General features: G+C 45.6%; 1 long non-coding RNA gene across 1 annotated transcript in view; it reads right to left on the minus strand.

Annotated features, from left to right (window-relative positions):
* Positions 1–1738: 1738 nt before the first annotated feature.
* Positions 1739–19106, minus strand: part of LOC142579684 (uncharacterized) — a 28424-nt gene continuing 11056 nt past the window's right edge. The window contains exons 3-5 of the long non-coding RNA XR_012827432.1: positions 18372–18467; positions 5331–5432; positions 1739–3565 (exon numbers count right to left, since the gene is read on the minus strand). This is a non-coding gene — a long non-coding RNA (uncharacterized LOC142579684). The remainder of the gene's footprint in view (positions 3566–5330; positions 5433–18371; positions 18468–19106) is intronic.

Below are 19106 nucleotides of genomic sequence, written 5' to 3' on the forward strand. Positions count from 1 at the left end.
ATGGGGTTTTACGTGCCAAAACCCCCTTCTGATTATGAGGCACGCCGTAATGGAGGACTCCGGAAATTTCGACCACCTGGGGATCTTTAACGTGCACCTAAATCTAAGTACAAGGGTGTTTTCGCATTTCGCCCCCATCGAAATGCGGCCGCCATGGCCGGGATTCGATCCCGCGACCTCGTGCTCAGCAGCCCAACACCATAGCCAGTGAGCAACCACGGCGGGTTTTTTAAGCGTTTCATATAATACTTTTACATGGGTCAAAATGAAGTGTATACCAATTTAACCAGAACTTTTATTCTACACAAACATACGAAATTTGCGTGCTTATTGCCCTTAATGATGCCCACATTTTGTCAAATATATATTTCTTGGATTATGTATTTTTTTAATATAAGTTGTTGTCGCTGGCATACAACGTTCTTGAGATGTAAAATCACAGTATATGCGCAACTTTACAAATAAAAATGGTTGAGAATCACGGTCCTGTAATCGCGTGTTCTTCAGTTTCTCCCTGGTAATGCGTTATTCATGCGACGCCTAGCGGCTGCGCGGAAAATGTCGTAGGTAGGTTGGAGCAGATGCGCCTCCGTGACCATAGTACTGCATTCGGGAGCGCTTAGAAAACGATGGAGCCGCCACCTAAGATACTGCCCACGGCCAAGCAATTTAGCAGGGTTCTGCATTGCTTATTAGCCAGACGGAAATACAAGTCTCTAACCTTTCACAAAAATGTCTACACTGCACTCAATCTTTCTTTGAACAAGGGAGATATAGCGGGATACATGTGATGCCCAACTTGGGGCCACCGCATATGTTATGTATAAAAAAATGGAACATAGGAGTTCTCATGCTTTTGAGTAACTTCTGGAAATTTCTGTTTAGGCACTGGTACAAATTGCCGGCATAAAAAGTACCTCTTGGGTGGCATAACAGTACGCCTCCCTTACGGCTTAAATACGCTACCCGACAATTAGCGAAATCTAGTGCGCGCTCATTTGAATACAGTCATTCATTTGAAAGTGAGTAAATATCGCAGCAATGTCATATAATATTAGCGTCTGACGGAAGGCAGCAGTTCAGTGGCAAAAGTAGTTTTGGCCAGTTAAGATGCAGTACGCTTCAAGTATGCATGGCATAAAAAATTGACTAAGATTCATGCAAGAGGTAAGTACTCGCCTAGCACTTACTCGCCTAACTCGCCTAGCACTTAGCAAGCTTGCAGCTTGCACTCGCATTCATATGTGCCTGTTGCGGTTTGGAGTCACCGAGTTCAATTTACGTCTTCAAATGGCTGAGAATTCGATGCCGTCACAATGTGTTTATTGTGAGCAATTCAACTGTATAGCAATTAAGTAAGCCTGGGTTTAGGACCATGCCTGATGAAACATGACATTTCTATGATGTTAATATCGCTCTATGGTATTAACGGACTGCAGAATGAGCACACTACATGCCGGAGTTAAATGAAGTTGACTCTATGATCAGCTCATAGAGAGGTTTAAAATTTTTTCTAAGATGCCTTTGAATTCCCTGTTATTTCCGTGTATGTGTCTCGTGAAGGGTGTTGAGATTCAGCGCACAATAGTAACACTCGTGATTGAGAAAAGCGCTTAATTTACCGGTGAATGTTGGAGACTTAGGAACTTAAGGCTTCCTACTGGCACTTATGAGCAGACTGTGCCTTAATTTTTTTATTTCTGCCCCCTAATTTGCGTAGTGTTATCGTACAAAAAGTGTCTAACGAGAATTATTGACGTTCTTGCGTATAGTTGCATGGTCAAAGAACCAGATTTGCAGAGCAGGGCCCTAAATCCCAATCTCACTTCAATCCAGAGAGTGAAGGTACGCGTAATTTCCCTTCTTTTAGCTCCTCAGAATGGTGACAGTTGGACCATTCCAACTCCTGCAGTGGCTGAGCTGGTATTTTCCATTCCTCCAATTGCAGTAGGTGAAATGCTTACTCTGTAATAATTTACTACTTACGCTAGAATATTGAGTAACAACAAACAACATATTTTGAAGTCTTAGTAACGTAAGAAAAATATTCCGTACTATTTTTTGTGCTTTGTGGCCTCTTATTATTTAGGATACCGTCCTTGCCTGCAATCTCTCTAATGAATAATCATTCGATGATTAGTTTGCACAGAAGCAAATTTTCCCTTTCTCTGGTTTACAAAGCAGCCGGAAGAGGTGGCGCAGGATGGCCGGCCAGAAATTACTTGAGATCAAGCCATGCACTATGAGTCAAACCTGCATCTGCTGTGTAATGGTGTGTTTTTACTGCAAGCAGTTCCATCGCTTTTCACTTTTTTAATTTCTGCTCTATTCGGGAGAAACGGTGAGTAACCTACCACAATTAGTCATTGCTAAGCGAAGTAGCAGTCACCATGTGCGTATCAGGAATCTAAAATTGATAACAAACTTTCCGAAAGCAAAAGTAGTGCAGAAGCTTCGTCACAGCCTCGTCACAGCCTCGTCACGCAGCCTAAGCTAGATCTCGTGACAACGAGTAAAACTCGCTTTTATATTCCTTATTGCGAGCATGGTTTGGAGTTATATCTTGTTTATTACCGGCTTTTATGTTCGAAAAGATGTGAGCTGGGTCGGCGTATCGTAACCGATTCTTTTCTGCGATTCTATTTCTATAGAAATAGAATTCGATAAAACAGTTTTGGAAAAGGAACAGAAACAGTTGCATTATCCCGAGGTGCGGTTTTAAAGCTGTAAAGCACAGCCGTCTTCCCACATCCACTCTCGTGCTCGTCGGAGGCGAAGTGCTGGGGCACTTCGCCTCCACGACTAATGGGCCCAGAATACATCGGTTGTTTGCACAAGAGTCTCGTGCTAGTATACTGTTGCGCAGGAGGTTTGTACAGCAGCGCAACCACATCAGCATCATTGCCAAGTGCACCTTTTGTATTGTCAAAAATTATGTGCTCGGCGTCCAGTACACGCTATCCTTCCAGAAAACAACGCAGATCGACGTCACACGGCAAGGAAATGATCAAAGCTAGCTGAAACAGGGACCTCATTGGATTCGTCATGCTGCCCATTGGACTTCACCGCAGCCCCTGAAGTCTGTTTTAGTTGCGAATAGTGTCTGTATAGCGACAAAACATCTGGATGCATACTTTGCTTGTTTTTGCTTCAGCAGCGCGTTTCCCCGCATCCAAAACAAAATCATGTAGCCTCAGACTGCGATTGCAATTTTCCGGCGCCTCTGTATAAAGCTTCACTGGGCGGCATGACGTTATAGACGCAACGAGACACATCGATCTTGTACCCTTGGAGACAGGAGCCTCCTTTGCATTACAATGCACGTAGTTAGGAGGTCCCTATTGCCATTTTTCGGAAGACCTACAAGATTTAAAATTATTAGGACGCTAGTATGAGCGCCCTTTATTCCTGTTGCAACATACGGTAATGTATTCTTGAACACCAGTACACGATGTGATCTGGGCATTGCTAAAGAGCAGTTCAGAAGTTTAGGATCTTCCTGGCATCCGCTTCTTGCGCAGACGTTGTGGCGGCGGACTTCGAAGTGGCACTCTGTGCCTGAACTCTGCAAAACGAAGTGATAATGCTCTGTGATAGTGTCACAAGTGCAAAAAGTATTTGTGAAACGTTAACAAAAATGAACGAGTTTGAGGACTTACAAGTCGCATACAGTACAAAATGAATACAGAAAAACTCACATAAACAATTAACTTGTTTAAGTTAGCTCCAAGGTTATGTTGATAAAGAAAAAGAACCCCTCTTGATCTTCTGCGTTGGCTACCGTCGCCTTAAGAAGATAAAAAATATGTGCCCACAGACTCGCATGGATGATGTACTAGAATGTCTTCACGAATCAGAAAATGTTGCGTCAATTTACCTTCATTCGGGCTATTGGGAGACTGACGTAGATGATATTGACCAAAAGAATACCGTCTTCATCACCACATACGGTTTTTACCAATTCATAGTTATGCTCTTTGAGTGTAGCAATGCCCAAGCCACATTTTAGCGCATGATGGACTATGTTCTGAGCGGCTTAAAGGGGGGGGGGGAGTCAAAACGCCTTTGTTAGCTTGATGATCTGATTGCATTTTCCACGACATTTAAGAGTCCCTTTCAGCGCCTCGCTACCGTCCTCTCTGCCTTTCGCGGATATTAGCCAAAATGGATTAGTTAAGCCTTCAGCTGAACTAATCCAACTGCCGTTTTGGCTACTGCGAACTGTGCTCGGACATCTCGTAAACGCACCGGGAGTACATACTGACCTGGAGAAAGCTCGCGCTGTGCGCATTTTTTCATTTCCGCGTTCAGCAAAAGATGGCCAAGTCTAATGGGATCGTGCTCGTATTTCTGTCGCTCTGTTAAAAGGTTTGCCGATATCGCTCGTCTGGTCACCGACCTTCTCAAGAAAGAGGAGCCTTTTTCTTGGGGACCACAGCAAGCTCAAGCCTTTTCTACCCTTATTGAGCGGCTAACAACTTCGCCGATTCTGTCTCATTTTGAACCCTCGGCTCCCACTGAAGTCCGCACCAACGCGAGATAGCATCGGCGCCATCCTCGGCCAGCATCAACGGGGTGTAGACTGCGTCATCGCTTATGCCAGCCGCCTTCTTTTGGCAGACGAACGAAATTGCTCAATCATTGAGTGTGAATGCCTAACGCTCGTTTGGGGAGTCGCGATATTTCGACCATGCCTGTTCGGTTGCAGTTTCTGCGTTGTAACTGTTCACCGCGCAATTTGTCGGCTCCCCCTTTTCAAGGACACAACAGGACGCCTCGCTCGTTGGGCATTACGCCTGCAAGAATATACATTCCCCATAGTGTATAAATCGAGACGTCTGCATTACGACGCTGACTGCCTGCCCCGCCATCCTGTGAATCAACCGGATGTTGAAACTACATGATGGGGCTTTATATTGTCGTAGCGTTCACCCTGATGGTCCCGAGACCCTGCTAGTCGTTCCAAGGTCCTTCGGACTCGCCATGGTTCAGAAGCTGCATGACGCTACGATCGCTAGACACCTGAGTGTCCTGAGTCGTGCATACAACTGCGTCAGACATCGCTTCTTCTGGTGTGGAATTTATCACTCTGTGGGCCGTTTTGTCGCTGCTTGCGGTCTTTGTCAGCGCCTGAAGACGCCTGCAGTACCTCCCACTGGTTTCTGTGAATCTATTGACGTCCACAAGGGGTCATTTTTTTTTCAAATTGAGCCCGTCTGGAAATAACTAGGTTGAACCACATTACGAAAAATTCGCTTTTATGACAGTGTCCCGCATTCCCCCCATTTTTCCTGAATAAGTGTAACTTTTGTGGGCAAAGTAGGACTTACCACAATGGCACTCACAGTGAGTTGGATGGTGAGTGCAACACATATCAGTGGAATTTTCACAATGTCTAGACCATGGTACGAAACATGGTTGTCTCGCCGGGGCTAAAAACAGAAAAACGATGAAAGTTGGAAGGTAAATGAGTTAAGAAGTAGTTTTTTTGGATTTCATGGCCAGGTGATCGATATTGCACAGAGTGGGATATCTCAATATGAAAGACACTGTGTCAAAGGCTATATGGAGTAGGTTGCGTTCCTAACGCAGGTGTAGGTGCGAGACCGAGGGCATTTTCGTAGTAAAAGACAATGCAAAAGATATGGTTAAGCAATGCCAATGCACAAAAGTTTGCAGAAGACCTTCGTGTGTATGAAAATTGAATGTGAGCATTAAAAAGCCACGTTGTTTGACGAGTATGGCACATAAGGGCACAAAATAGCGCTTAGTTTGTACAGCGCTTACGAGTTCGGCGATATTCCCTGGAAACAACAAGCTTTGATCTCGTATCGGCCTTATGTAATCTTCGATGCCTCACCTTTTACTTCTCAGGTATAATTTCAGGTACAAGCTCAGATATAATCCACGCCTTCCCTTCCTGGATGATCGGCGGTTCACCACACCATCTCGTCTACTGAAGGGACGACACAACAATTATGGTAGTAAACGGAAGATGGGACAATAACTTGAGGGAAATGAGACGACCTTCTGGACATTTGTCTATTTAGCCCCCCGTTTAACCTTTCTTCAAGAAGCTACGGCTGAAGAAATAACGAAAAAGAATGGCTAAATTAAAGGCGCTTCTCCTCGGTTGCCGCCCCTACAGCCCACTTACGATTCTGCACACCCACGGATCTGCTGATATCTGGCGTCAAGCTGTGACGGCGTTCTGAAGGTGTAGCACGATTTTCATGAAGTGACGGCCAGCGGTCTGCTGGACCCAATGCTGCCTGGTGGCGGTCACGCGAGTAGCTCTACGAATCGCTTATTCAGGCTCGTCTCTCGGGAGGAGGCGTCATAACGTGTACCGAAGAATAAACGCAGGTATGCAGACTACGGGGCGCACATGTCACCTCCCCTGAGACGTGGCACGGTGCGTTGCTGTTGATGATGGCGATAATAATGAAGGTATTCCCTTCGAAACGGGATGGTGACAAATAGTCACCTAGCTTGCTACATCCAGGGTCAGCTGCATGCAGCATGCAACTGGTACATGCAACTGCTACATGTCGGGACACCATGTGGAATATAACGGAACTGCAATGAGAAGTTTGTACTTATCGACGCTACGTGGCGCGCAAGTCAAATGACACAATAACACGGTTATGATAATGCTGGTGTTTTATTGGCGTTGCCTTTGAAACGGAGTGTGAAAAACAGTCAACTAGCTTGCTTGAATTAATCAGGTATGTCGTACATATTTTTCATCACATCAATATTTATACACTTCCATAATCTTTTTCTTCCTCAAGGCTCCTCTATCGAGGTGGCACCGGTACTGGTGCAGCCGCTACATTGCGTGCCACATGGTGTAATAATATGCACCTGCAATGCAAAGGGCGCACGTATAAGCGCTACACACGATATATTGCGGTGCTGATAATGCTGCTGCTTCATTGACAGCCCCATTGAAACGCGGCAGTGACAATGTGCAATGTGCAAAGTATATATATATATATATATATATATATATATATATATATATATATATATATATATATATATATATATATATAATACACGTATGCGCTGTGCATTGTGAACTCTATGGCTCTTCAGTGTTCAAGTATTAATCTTTTGCTACTGTACAATGCCCTCTTATACAGCCCTGTAATATTTCATGAGAATAGCGTCTTCGTTTGTTAAAGACGCAACTACTGCTGTAAGAAGAGGGCATGGTAGAGCCTCGAAAATGAGAAAGTCTCCGAATGTATAAGGTTTGTCAATGAATGTGACAACTAGCAATCTGCTGATTATGGTGCAACTTTTCGGTTTTGTTCTGCGGATCATTGTGATAAGCTGCTAGTTTCAAACACCGCCAAGTCATGTGGGGAGAGGGAACCTTTGACACAAGCTTGCTCAGTCCCATAATATCTAACAAGGATGGACGATAAGTCACAAAGGGCACCTTATAGCAGGTGATGCAATTGTGGAAGTAGATGGCCGCAAGCACCACGGCAAGTCTTTCCCGGTTTTGTTAAGCATAGTTTTGCTCTGCTGGGCCCAGCATGCGTGAAGGCCACTCTGTTGGTGCTTCCCATCCTAAACTGTCTCTAAGTGCCAGAACAGTGCGAACGCCGTAAGGTGACACATCGCACGAAATCAGAAGTTCCATGTACTGATCGTAGCGTGCCTAGACAGTTCTTGTAACGGCAGCAACATAGTGTAAAGCAGGGCGAGTGGGTTGACCTTCATAGTAAAAGCTGCTCCTCATAGTTTAAAGACGAGCGCCTTGAGATACTCAGAGGCCTTTTGGTGTGGCTCATTGCAGTTCCATGAAGCACCGTTTTAAAGCAACTCCTAGAGCGTGTATATGACCAAGGATCTTTCGTCTGTAAAATGGTCATGAAAGGCCAACTGCGGAGTATGCTTACTTGTCGGTGGAGGAGCGTTGAAAATAGCGCGGATGTACTCATCTGTTGTATGTATTTCTTTGGCATGAATGTTTCGTCCCAGAATTTGACCATCGGAGATGACGAAGTGACACTTGGATTTCCTTAGTTGAAAATTGGCGCTGTGAAGTCACTGCACGACTGCAGGCCGCAAACAGTCGGTATGAATGCTGCCCTTGTGTGACTCCACTGATGAGACTTTCCTCTAGATAAGCACACACACCACGTAGACAACTGAGCCTTGTCTCTGTGAACCTTGGCACGTGGTTGGAGTTGCAGCCATACCAAAGAGAAGCGTTTTAATTATTTATAGTGCGTTTACTGTATTGACTATAAGCACTTCTGACGTAGCTGCTCCCTCATCCAAAGCTATTGATATGCTTGCGCTAGTTGTAAGGTACTGAGCTTCACGCCACCTCACAGGTAAACTAAAGCTTCCTGTGTTGTTGGAAGACAGTAAGTAGCTTTCTTCGTAGCTTAATTAAAATTTATCTGATAGTCACTGTATAGGCGTAGATCACCGTCTTTCTCGAGTACCAAAAGAAAGACAGGTTTGAGTACCAAAATAACGAAGAAACTATTGAGGGAGGTGGTGCTTTTTCCAGCCTGCTTTGTTTTCGGAAACAATCAATTTTCTGCTTGAAAAACAAAATGAAGTGCGAGAGCAACAGGCGTTGCCTTCATAAACTTTGGCATGACTTCATTGGTCTACAGAAGATTCACTGGAGTACTGAACAAACATACACTGGTACTTTTGTAGGCTCTCTGAAGTGTCCAGATCTCAGTGGCCTGATTGATGCCATATGTATGAGTTTTCAGACAGTTGATATTACTGCGGTCAAGCACACTGCAGCAAGAACCGTGGTATACTAAAATTAGGAAAGGGAAGGTTCTGTGCTTGTGTGTGCCATTCATCTTCCCTATCCGAAATACTTGGAACACTCAACCCTATCAGGTGTATAGGTGCGTGTCATTCTGGTGCAGTTTAGGAGGATTGTTCGACCATACAGTGCTTAATGTCTTGTTGCTAATCATTGTGCACGCGTATCCTGAGTCAACTCGAATGTGGTAGCTTCCCCTTCTACTTGTTACGTCAAAGCTGGAGCCGTGCATAGCCTCAGCTGCTGTGGGTGAAGCTTTAGTCGCCAGTGTTTTCTGCGGTGACCCCGTTTCATTACAGAAGAAGAGATGTTATCGGTAGGTGAACAAACACATTTATTTGTCAGGATTAATAGGCATCAGCTCGGCATTAGCACCGGGGAGGAGGCTACATGAAGTTGCACAGTGCATCACGGGACGTCGGTAGCTCTTCATAAAATTGCACGTTACGTTACACGAGAAAAGTAAGTCTAACTGAAGCTAGCAACACATATACTGCTCTTTTGTTTGCATTTAGCATTTCGCACTTTTAATCAGGACGAAAACAAGTGAAATAAAGGCATATACAACAAACAAGGAGTACGCAGGACGAATGCTGAACAACCTTTTCAGAACAGTTGTTAGTCTACTATATTTTTGTGCAATCCGGCGTTTCGTTTGTTGGTTTTTGTCTCACCTTGATTATGTACCAACGCGCCTAGCACTTAGCAAGCTTGCAGCTTGCACTCGCATTCATATGTGCCTGTTGCAGTTTGGAGTCACCGAGTTCAATTTACGTCTTCGAATGGCTGAGAATTCGATGCCGTCACAATTTGTTTATTGTGAGCAATTTAACTGTATAGCAATTAGGTAAGCTTGGGTTTAGGACCATGCCTGATGAATCATGACATTTCTATGATGTTAATATCGCTCTATGGTATTAGCGGACTGCAGAATGAGCACACTACATGCCGGAGTTAAATGAAGTTGACTCCATGATCAGCTCCTAGACAGCTTTAAAATTTTTTCTAAGACGCCTTTGAATTCCCTGTTACTTCCGTGTACGTGTCTCGCGAAGGGTGTTGAGATTTAGCGCACAATAGTAACACTCGTGATTGAGAAAAACGCTTAATTTACCGGTGAATGTTGGAGACTTAGGAACTTAAGACTTCCTACTGACACTTATGAGCAGACTGCGCCTTAAGTTTTTTATTTCTGCCCCCTAATTTGCGTAGTGTTATCGTACAAAAAGTGTCTAACGAGAATTATTGACGTTCTTGCGTATAGTTGCATGGTCGAAGAACCAGATTTGCAGAGCAGCGCCCTAAATACCAATCTCACTCCAATCCAGAGAGTGAAGGTACACGTAATTTCCCTTCTTTTAGCTCCTCAGAATGGTGACAGTTGGACCATTCCAACTCCTGCAGTGGCTGAGCTGGTACTTTCCATTCCTCCAATTGCAGTAGGTGAAATGCTTACTCTGTAATAATTTACTACTTACGCTAGAATATTGAGTAACAACAAACAACATATTTTGAAGTCTTAGTAACGTAAGAAAAATATTCCGTACTATTTTTTTGTGCTTTGTGGCCTCTTATTATTTAGGATAGCGTCCTTGCCTGCAATCTCTCTAATGAATAATCATTCGATGAAAGAAAAGCATAAAATCCTCTTCCCTTGCCCCGCGTAGTAGATGAGCGCGATTATTAGAGGAAAATAGTAAAGCCAGTTTCAGGGAGTAAAAGCGGTCAAAACAGCGAAGCTGGTGCTGGTTTCTGAAGTTTGAACTCCTGTTAAGCGCGATTTTCATGAAAGTCTTCTGTCTCGTTGTCATCGTTTTGGTAGATTTGACCTTCGGTTCCGAATCGTGCACACTCTTCAGCTGCGTGAGGTTATGATCAAACAACAGTCCGTCTCACAGCTTGAAGCTGTGCCGCACTCCCGGTCGAGGAATTCTCTCTTGAACCGTCAATCGGCACCCTCCGCGGAAGGAATCTTCCTGCATCGTCGTCTCTGCTCGGCCTCCCACTCTCGACATAGGGGGTTAGCTTGTCTCTGCTGGCGCTTCGATTGGATTGCCTTCTCTTGAAAGTGGGGATTGGCTTGCCTCCACCTGCGCTTCGCTGGCGCTTCCCGTTCTCGATCCTCAGCGGTAGCGGCACCACTCCACTGGCGCTTTGCTTGCACTTCTCGCTTTCGAAGCTCGTGGTTTGCGCGACGTCGGCTTCCGCTTTCGTGCGAGCTGCCACTGCCGCTCGCGCCGAACACAATTCAACAGGTGAAAGGGCGCGCGGCAGCGAAACATCGGCTCCTATACCCCTCTCCTTCCCCCTTCTATGGCCTATCTCTCATAGTGGTTTTGTGCCATTAACTTGCCCTCCTGCGTGACACTGGACGCCGGACGGCGAAGGCTCGACTTATAATAGCCCCGCGGTTAAAAATGTGCAAGCAAGGTTAAGATGGTAGTCTTTATAAACATTGCTGCTCTCGCAGCAAATGAGCTCAGAGATGAAGGAATCACAGAAGTGTGCTGCCTTTTGTTGTTGTTTCATATTTACTGGCATTGTGGAAGAGGGAATCTTCCAGCGCTCCTCTCAGACTGCCTGCTATCGCGCCTTCTGAATGTTCGGCAGTCTGCCAGAAAAAAATATGGCGCGCTTTAAAGTCACGGTGAACTCAGGCAGGGTGCATCCGTATGCAACATGAGTGCTTGTGGCCTGCATGAGCAATTCAGCAATGTGCAATATAGAAATTAGCATCAGCAATATCAGCTCCCGGACTACTACCTATTTCATTCCAACTCAATTCTGAAATATCGTACTCCCATTTCATTTCCACAAGTTCACACACATTGAGCACCTGTCAGCCGTACTGGCCGTCTTTCGCAAGACCGGTCTACAGCTCAACTCGAAAAAATGTAACTTCGACTATTTTGAGATTACTGTACTTGGACATGTCGTCAATGCGACTGGCATCCGACCGGACCCAGAGAAAATTCGCGCCGTGAAAGAGTTCCCTGTTCCATGGTCCGCAAGAGATGTCCGGAGATTCGTGGGCCTTTGCTCTTACTTCCACCGCTTTGTTAAAAATTTTGCCACCATCGCACGCCCTCTCACAGATCTGCGGAAGAAAAGTGGGCCGTTTTCATGGGGATTCTCTCAGGCCACCGCCTTTTCTCGCCTTACCGCCATGCTCAACACCCCACAGATTCTAGGACACTTCGCTACTTTAGCCCCTGCAGAGGTGCGCACCAATGCCAGTGGCTACTGAATCGGTGCCATCTTGGCACAAGTACAACACGGCCATGAACGTGTCATCGCGTACGCTAGCCGTCTCTTTTCACTTGCGGTGAGAAATTACTCTATTACCGAGCGCGAATGTTTGGCAGTTGTCTGGGCAGGGGCGAAATTTCGCCCCTATTTACACGGCAGGCCCTTTTCTATTTTAACGGACCACCACGCCCGCTGTTGGAGGCTTGGACGATGGGCTTTGCGGCTACAAGAGTATTCCTATTCGGTGGTGTATATGTCTGGTCTTCTACACAAGGACGCCAACTGCTTGTCTCGTCACCCTGTACACACGCCAGCTAACGCCGACATGGACGCTTCCGCAAGTGTTCTTTCCATTTCTCAGCTTTTGGACATGGCCAACGAGCAACGCCATGACGCTACTTTGAGGGCCCTCATTGACCGAATGGAATCTGCTCCTACGGATCCGTCGCTACGGTGGTTCGGTCTCAACGACGGTATATTGTACCGACGCAGTTTTCATCCGGACGGTCCTGCCCTTCTCCTTGTCGTCTCTCAACACCACCGCTCTACCGTGCTTCAGGAGCTTCACGACATCCCAACTGCCGGACACCTTAGGTTTGCTGGCACTTACGACCGCGTGCGCCGCTGTTTCTACTGGCCCGGCCTCGCGCGCTCCTTACGGCGCTATGTAGCTGCTTGCAAGCCCTGTCAACATCGTAAAAAGCCAGCGACGCTTCCTGCGGGTACTTACAGTCGATGGACATTCCACCTGAGCCATTCTTTCGCGTAGGTTTGGATGTCCATGGCCCTTTCCCCGAGTCCAGCTCAGGCAACATGGGGATCGCTTTCGCTACTGATTACGCGACGCGCTATGCAATCACTCGGGCACTACCCACGAGCTGCGCAACCAACGTCACAGATTTCCTGCTCCGGGATATGATTTTAGTTCCTGGCGACGCGCGACAGCTCCTTACTGACCGCGCCCGCACTTTCCTCTCCCAGGACATCGCCGATATCCTACGCTCATGTTCTACCAAGCACAATCTGGTTACCACCTATCATCCCCAGTTAGCGGCCTTACTGAGCGACTTAATCGGACCATTACTGACATGTTATCGAAATACGTTTCACCCGACCACAAGGACTGGGATGTGGCGCTCCCTTATGTCTCGTTCGCCTATATAACATCACGCCACGATACTGCTGGGTATTCCCCTTTCTACTTATTCTTCGGTCGTGACTCTGTACAAAATTGGACCCTTAGCTCCCCTTGATACAGGATTCGAGGACCGAGTATGCCCGCGTCGCCATCGCCCACGCTGAACATGCGCGTCAGCTTGCCCGTACTGTTGGCATCGCAGGAATCTCAACAGTGCGCTTACAATCGTCGCCATTAGGACACATATTTTTCACCAGGCTCTCTTGTGCTACCTTTGTCCCCTTGCCGCCGAGTGGGGCTCTCCGAGAAATTCCTTCCGTGCTACAAAGGCCCTTACCGTGTTCTACGTCAAGTGACCAATGTCACTTACGAGATAATCCCCGAGACCTCCGTCATGCCACCTGGTTCCACATCACCTGACGTCGTACATGTCTCCCGGCTTAAGCCCTACTGTGCCCTTACCGACGGCCCCATCTGAAGCATCGGGACGGTGCTTTTTTTCCGGGGGTCGTGTCACGGTGGGAAAAGAGAACAAGGTCGTCGACGGTGAAAACGACGAAGTGGCAACAGCCTCTCGGGATCCTCGGCTGCTGTTTATATACACCTTGTAAATACACTGTGTAAATAGTTTTATGCCTGTGACAATGGAACGCCCAAGGCGATAACGTCGTCCCCGCGCGCCATGTGCTGCTTGCGCGAGTGAAATCGTGCGAGGTTGAACACTATTTTCCTTCGTCGCGCGCGCTATAGGAAGGAAAATCGGGGAGGAAGCACTCCTTCTTCCGTCGCGCGCAAGCCACCGGGGGAGGAGATGGAGGGGGGGGGGCGGTGTTCTACTCCAGCAACTGTAAGGTCCCTGGATAAAACTAAATGGTAGCGACATTCCTGCTCGCCCGGCTTCTCCTACTCATGGCTTTCTCGCAGCTCGCTCTTTCTGTCATAGCGCGCTGGCAGTTTGGTCTTTCGCTCGAAAGCCGCTCAGTCAGTTACACGAAGCGAGACATAAAAATTGTTGCGCGTTTGCGCATGAATATTTTACCGTGATTGTTGTGTGCTGTGCTAGCAGAGATGATGGTATCCTATAAAACTTGCAAAAGCAGATGTTTTTTGTACTTTTTCGGCGCGTAACTGCGCACTTGTTTTGTGTGTTCGGGTTGGCTGCCTGCATCCAGTGAGAAGGCTTCTGAGGCTAGTTCGGTGGACGAATTCCTTTTAGTGTCGAGTACTAGCACAAAAATCGGCAATCTTTCTCTCGTCGATAATGTATAGGTAATGTACACGATGTTTGTACACATGCCAGAGCTTTGTAAATGAATGAATGAGTCTTTATTATTAATAGACAAGATAAAGTACAAGGGAATATTTATACAGGAGGAGGTCCCGAGGTCAAAGACTGTAATGGGACCTCCTGTACAGCGTATAAGTAAATACATAAACAGTTGCAGCAAATAAGGTAAAATGCTAAAAAATAGGAAACGTAGTATTGCTGTAGGTTGCTGTTGCTGTAGCTATAGACATGCTAGTAAAAAGTATAATAATGATTATTACATTAGAATAATTACAGAACTATAGCGCCATTATGAAAGTAAATGAATAATGAGACATAACCAACGGAACTTTCATTTGTGTAGCGTAACAAAACGTACATTTCGAAGAGAGAAAAGGATAAAGATAGACTTAAGTTCTTGCAGATGATAAAATGTGGCCTTTTAGTTCTCGTTTCAATTGAAATGATTTACATTGCCTAATAGCAGGAGGTAGTGTGTTCCATAAATAGTGTGTTCCAGTAGTGTGTTTCAGTGTTATGTCGTTCACGGCATGGTGCTGCCTTTTAATGCGACAGCGTTAGGAGCTCGTGTCGCAGAAAATCCGGCGTCGGCGTCGGACGTCGTTTCAGTGAACAGATTTTTGAACCACCCATACCCGGGCCCTCCATGTGACGCAAGGAGTTCTCTGAACTAATTGAATCTCTCGAGCTAAAATGCGTGGAAAAAATTGGCAGTGGCTTAACTCGGCTATGCCAGGATATACGTAGCGAAAGCAAAGGCATAGCATGGTTAGCCTTGGTTAATCTTGATTGCGAGTCCAGGTTAGTCTGGTTGTTCAGCTATGTTGCAGCGTTTAGCCAGTCGTTCGGCGCGCTGTTCACCTGTTTCCTGGGCGATTCGTTTCCTCTTCATCTCGTTCCGATGTCGATTCCAGGCCTCCTCCTGCTTATCAGAATTGTCGCCGTCCATACTGCCACCTCGACTGTGGTTGTGGCGCACACCAGCTCTCCTTTTCAATCCTCCGACATGTTATCAGGCATGCGACGCAGCTGGCGAAGCGAGCGGAGGCGAGCGCAACGACGAGGAATGCGGTGTGACGTCATACCAAACGGCGGCGGCGGAAGGCGTGGCGCTGCGCAGCGGCGGAACACCTGTGGCTCGGGGCTACTAGGGTCGTATGCGCAGTACTGACTAGGGAGCGAGAGAAAGAAAGAAATAACGAGGCGAGGCGAGCGTTGTGACGTCATGTGCCTCCTCGGAGCACCACCACGGCGAAATCGTAAGTACGCGGCCAGTATAGCTTTCGCTTTAAAATCCCAAACTATGACGTACATACAACCAACAGACATGATAGCTCTCGTATTGTAATTTGAATATCCGAGAAATCATAATTCTGTTACGCCAGAACTCAAAGAAACCCCTAGTCCAGCGTTTCTAACATTCACATACCAGCCGCGGTGTCCGCCATTTGCGCGTGCCGGAGCGCGGGTGTCTCGGCCACGGAGCGGCGCCTTTGGCTTCTTGTAATACCTCCAACTGGCGCTCGCATCCTTCGCATCGCAGCCCACGCAAGAGGCCGCGTTTCTACCAGAAAGCCCGCCTTCGCGCATAACGTTTGCGGCCAGCGTTTCTCAACAAACGTTACGTTTACATACGCTCCAGTTGCCGGTATGCGTGGGAAGCAGTCGAGGATCTTTTGATGTTGTCGCGTTCCACTCTTAAAGGCGAAGCTTAAGAGGAAGCTTTAGCTCGGGTGCTCATATCTAAATTCCATGTAAAAGCATAATTAGTTTTTCTCGGCCACCACTGCACCAAATTTGACGAAGTTTGTTGCATTTAAAAGAAAAACTTAAAATCTAGTGACTGTTGGTTTCGAATTCTCGAGTTAGGTCGTCAAATTTTTATTAAAAATTGGCAAAAATCGAAAATTTTCAGAAGACGAAACTATCAAGTTTCGTGACACCATGATCGTTAATTTAGATGGCGGACGAACGTTTACAAGCTTATACGGCCGATAAAGCTACTATCCGTACATTGTATATCTACTAATAATTTGCTATTGCGATGGAGGCTTCTCCTTTCGGGCGAAACTGCAACTTTTTCTACAACGACGAGAACCAGCGAAAGAAAGGCATACGCAAGGGCGCTGTACCGAGGTCGGGTTCCGAACTAAGAACTTTGTCGAAACAGTTAGCCCAACATTTCTCCTGTGCACTCCAACGTGTCCTATGCTGATTTTCGTCTCAGTGGATCATATGCCAAGTTGCGCAGCACTCAGCCTTGTGGCTTTCACTCCCATTGCTATGCTCTTGTTATTGTTTAGATTTACCGAGGTGTATTTACGTCTTCGCATGGCTGACGATGCCAATTGCTTTAGGTAAATTTGTGTCTTCGTTCCCAGCCAGCCTTCATCTTGTCCCCGCTAGTGTATGCTGTACATAAAGGAATAACAATGAACCTACACCAAATAGCCCAATTATCGATGTGTTAAATGTTGACTACCGTATTCTTTAAAGCTACCACGGCCGAGGAAGTCACATATAGGTAAATACAGAAAGTGTCGTATAAAATCCCTGAATGTAATAAATTATCCAGGTCTAGTTTAGTCTAACGTAAAATTTACTGGTTTTGTAGTCTCGTCTTAAATCAATATTTCGTGATGCGGAACTATGGGCCCACTCTGTTCCAAGCCCCTTCCAGAATGTGGAGCTCCCATTTCATTTTCATTCCGTCTGCCAGGCTGGTGCCGTCATTGCCTTCCCATTGTGCTCTTGGTGTTTAAAGGCTGTGGAATAATTCCGGAATCATTCGAATTTTGGTGTTACCACTGCGCAGCTTTGCCCAAAACGAGCCACACGCTAGGTATTACCACACTCATGAGTTAATCTACTGTAAACAAATTAGGACAATAGCTTCTTTGAAACAGGACACGCTGTTTGTTCTAAATGTACATTATTAAATACGTTACGATAGAAAATCGGCGGCAATGACAGCAGGTTATTCGGCTTATGTTTGTAAAGCCATATCTTGCCGGGTTGGTTGAGCGATATAGCATGAAGATTCGTTTCTGGCCCCTCCGCGGCATGCTCAGGTAATAAAGATATCAAATCCATCACGGAAGGTTAAAAGTTAACTCTAAGGCCAATGGAAAAACAGAATGGTACAAAGGATAACCATGTTTAGGCGTTACAGAATTTAAAAAAATGGCCTATGCCCGATAGCATGCTTTTCAGTCTTTGATCTGTAATATTCAAGTGGATAGAAACTTGCACCAGAAACTGAAACACATAAGAAATTTACCAGAAATTCACTAATCATCTTCATCATTATTGGCTTTGCGGAACATACTGCAATTTACGAAAAGAGCCTGCAATGCGTGTCCAATATAATCAGTTTTTTGGAGGACATCAGTTGATATTCATTCTTAAATGTGCAACGCAATACGTGGGCATTCTACGCTTTCGTGCTTCAACCTTTTGAAGCGCGTTTGAATTAAGATGTGGAACAACAGTGCATTTTTACCGCGAGTTTGATGGCGCATACTAGAAACCTCATACTCAAAATTTTTACAAAGTTGATTCGGCTTGCAAACTCACCTAATAGAATTCGTAAATGCAACTAATACCCGCCTCTTTGAATATTCCAGAATTACTAGAATTACGCTATCAGAACCTTTCTTCATTCGGAAAATCGTAAAAATTATTACCCCGCAATTTCTTCGCAAACACAGTGCAATTAAACTGTTGTATTTAGGCATATTCAATTCCTTAACACCCCCTAATAAAGCAACAACGGCGAACTTATATCATAAAATTGATTATTTTCCCTGCACACTAAATCCTGCAGATTCCATACAACTGCGATGCGCGTAGGGAGCTGTAAATGGGTTGCAGATGCTTACAACATACGAAATGATGCTCCACCCTGTTTTGAACCAGACAGTTGGGTATTGTACCATTATGACACTCATTTATCCGTTGTTCGCATGGTGGGAAATCTATAGAAAAGAAAAAAATGAAGTAAATAAATAAATATTGACATTCATATGCAACCTTAGAAATTAACAGTGTAACTATGTGCCAAATTATTACGCTTATTCATGGTCACGCTATCCGTTCAATTCTCTTTTAACAGTTTTCAGCACTGTGAAATTTTAAGAAAACCATAGAAATCGTTCATCGTGGCTGCTTCATCAACCCTAAAGCTATAAAATTTCGGAAGCATGCTGTTTAAAGTAGAAACCCTGTTCTTCCAATGTTTGAACCTAATAGGCCACGTATTTCTCTCGTAAAAGTTCTTCGAAACATTCAAGTGGCCGTGAAGAAAGGGAATTCAAATTCTGATATTTTCCGCCGCACCTCTAATTTAACCGCACACTTGTCAGGGGTGGCTCTTATATCACTCCACGTCCAGTCGCAGAGTAGGCACGATACGAAGTTCTCTTTTTTTCTTAGGTGTCGACATTCCAAGATACAGCACTATTGCTATAGACGTCCAAGCTTTCGAGCTGTTTCAGTCGAATGAACGAGCTCCACCAAATCAACGAAGAGCATAGTGGCGCTGATGCACAGGCAGGTCAACAATACTAGTGTACTGGTATACAAAACGTAGCGGAAGAATCATTGTGCATATGTAT

Source organism: Dermacentor variabilis, chromosome 4 (genome assembly GCF_050947875.1).
Source record: "Dermacentor variabilis isolate Ectoservices chromosome 4, ASM5094787v1, whole genome shotgun sequence".
In the NCBI taxonomy this organism is placed as follows: domain Eukaryota; kingdom Metazoa; phylum Arthropoda; class Arachnida; order Ixodida; family Ixodidae; genus Dermacentor; species Dermacentor variabilis.